We start from the raw sequence: 3,031 nt of genomic DNA, 5'->3' as shown, positions 1-3,031 counted from the left end.
AACTCAAGAAGAATGAAGACCAAAATGTGGACAATATGCCCCTTCTTAGAACTGGGAACAAAACACCCATGGAAGGAGTTACAGAGACAAAGTTTCGAGCTGTGATGAAAGGATGGACCATCTAGAGACTGCCATATCCAGGGATTCATCCCATAATCAGCTTCCAAACGCTGACACCATTGCATACACTAATTTTCCAAATTTCAATGTGCATAATATTGTGAGCACGTTGAGACATTGCCCAAAACAGGTTCTGTTGCAAAGTGGAATAGCCCTTCTCTTATTGTTACAGTGTCTGTCCAGTCCGTGAACTAGATACAATACTTGGCTTGGTGGGGTCATTGTTTTCCCTAGAGCACTATGTCAAACAAATGGCCCATCCCCATACTAAATCCTAAACCTATCCATAGAGTCCTGTCGCTTTCATTTGATCCTGTTCTGAACCCATCCCAACACGAATCCTAATATGGAGTTCTTACAAGATATTTTCAGAGCATATACACCTCAGAGGATCTTGTGAAATTTTCCACTTGGATTTTGGACTTGAACCCTCAAATTGTATGCTTTTTTTAAAAATACATTTATAAATGTATAAAATATTTTAATAAAAATTTTACTTTCCAGGTTTTTTATTTTTAATTTTGATGATAATTATAAATCTAGGTAATTAAAATGAGTGATAGTGTAAGGTACATCATTACTTTTGGAAATTTTTTCTTTTCATATAATAAATATTCTCTCATCCCACAACTATATCGTATAGTTCACTTTCCTTTTTTGAAGCAAGTTTATTTATTCATTTTCAGGCACAGTTGTGGTTCTTATATTGATAGTTGGCTCATTGGAAGGAATTAATTTGACAACATCATTCCACAGTAACCCTAGGATACTGACTACAGATAAATATCAGATAGTGATTTATAGCTACATGAAAAGAAAGCATTACTTCTCAGGCCTGTCCTTTCTTGCTGGGCTGCCCAGAGATGGTAGCATGAATTTAGGAGCAATATATATGCATAGTGGTCTTGATGTATAGGAATTAAAATTGGAAGAAACTGAATTGGTGTTTTCTTATAGAACCATAAATGACCTTAAGAAGTAAAGCTAGCAATGGGAATATAGTTCAATAGACAGATTTTCCTAGTGCACATGGAGCCCTGGGTTTGATTCCCAGCACTTTATAAACTGAGTGTGGTGGTACATACTCACAAACCCAGCACTAACGATATGGCAGCATCAGGATCAGGAGCAGCTTAAGGTCATCTTCACAAGCAAGGGAAGTTTGAGGGCATCCAGGCTTCCTGGGAATTATGGTCAAGAGGAGGAGGAAGGAAAAAAGTACTCAGGAGAGGAAAGAAGGAGAAGGAAAATGCAGTTTAGGGAAATGAAAAGACTTTGACATCACCCTTTGAAATCAAAATATAAATATAATTGATAAAGTTAAAAAACACTTGTCCTGTGATATATGCTAAAGCTTGATAGAGCACTCAGTGCTGAGTTTTTGGGATGTTTTTCCAGACATCAAAATAATTACAGCATAAATTTTAAATCACTTTCTACTAATCTTTATATTTTAAAATGTGTCTTAATAAAATACACTAAATAAACACATACCACTATAAACACATACCACTAAAGATTTTTAAAATCCTTTAATATCTTAAAGTTAAAATTGAATGCAATGTCGTCATGAAAGAATTTACCTGGATTATTGAAATATGTTCTGTCATCCTATGGCATGCAGAGAAACAGTTCTTTCTACAAATAATAGTATTATAACAATAATAATGATCAAAATATAGATCATAAATCTTTTAATCCCCTGCAATTTTAGATATGTGATTGTGATTTGACAATAGCCAGTACTTTTCATTATAATCAGTTTATCCTTTGTGATGTAAATAAGGCCGCTGCTTTGCTCCAGCAAGGTATTCTGAGAGAAGAATAATTACTATTTTGTAACTGAGTTCTCCCACACTCAGTGCCACAAACTTTTCTTTCTGATATAAATCATTAGCCATTTGTCTTTTTAAAACTGTTTTTTCAACAGTAGAATTGTTTGCATCATCTATGGACAATTAAGAAGATGGTCCAGTAAGTGTATCCTATGGTAACTGTTTCCCAGAAATTCTAAATCTACAGAGAAACAAATTGGAAAAGGGGAGAGATTTTTGTCATAAATTGTCACGTAACACAAATTCTAATGAGAATATCAAACATGACAGATACAATTCATTCAGTTTTGTTCTGAGAGAAAAAACAAACAATGCAGAGTACACAAGCAAACTTTGACCATTTTTCAAACAGAACAGGAAATTTTGAGTTGAGTATGTACACATAAATGTGTAAAATGTATTTATCCAAGTACCAACTGTTAAAGAAAGCAACTCAAATGAGGCAACATAATATTTCACTCCCTTCTGTTCTATTTTTATACAGTGAATATTTGTCATTTTGTTGCCTCAGCTCTTCCAATCATTTCACTCCCTCTCTCCCAAATGGATAAAGGACCAGATAGGGAAGATGGTAGCAAGGGTGATGGTCTGAGGAAGGACCTAGTTTTGACCAATGTAGTAGTATAGATAGCAGTATCTATGTGTACAGTGCATTAACTTTGCTTTGAAGAGAGAGTGTTTAATTTTCATAGTCAAATATTTTGTACCATGGCTGCTAGGTATTTCATGGCTGAAAGTTATTTCATGGCAAATGGTATCTTAGGGGGGAGTGAGGACAAAATTTTATCAAATTATCAACCCTAACACATAACTTGTGCAATATACCCCTTTTATTAATTGTATTAGCTTTAAGAGTAAAACTTAATATAAAGTATTATATGTCGATTCTAGGGTACAATTTGATGAGTATACACATACTATACTGACACATATATATCAACACCTGGAATAAAAACTCTACCCAAGATCCACTATGTTAATCCTTTCAGAAAGTTCCATTGTGTTTCTTCTAATACCTCTATTTTTTTTTTTTTTTTTTTTTTTTTTTTTTTTTTTTTTTTTTTTTTGCATGTGGT

General features: G+C 33.7%; 1 long non-coding RNA gene across 1 annotated transcript in view; it reads left to right on the top strand.

The window, feature by feature from the left end:
• Positions 1-3,031, top strand: part of LOC110295922 — a 23,950-nt gene that overhangs the window by 20,391 nt on the left and 528 nt on the right. The gene's annotated exons all lie outside the window — the stretch shown is intronic.

The sequence above is a fragment of the Mus caroli genome, chromosome 6 (genome assembly GCF_900094665.2).
Source record: "Mus caroli chromosome 6, CAROLI_EIJ_v1.1, whole genome shotgun sequence".
Taxonomy (NCBI): Eukaryota; Metazoa; Chordata; class Mammalia; order Rodentia; family Muridae; genus Mus; species Mus caroli.
Note: the sequence above shows the minus strand (reverse complement) of the source record. Positions and strands in the feature narration are given on the sequence as shown.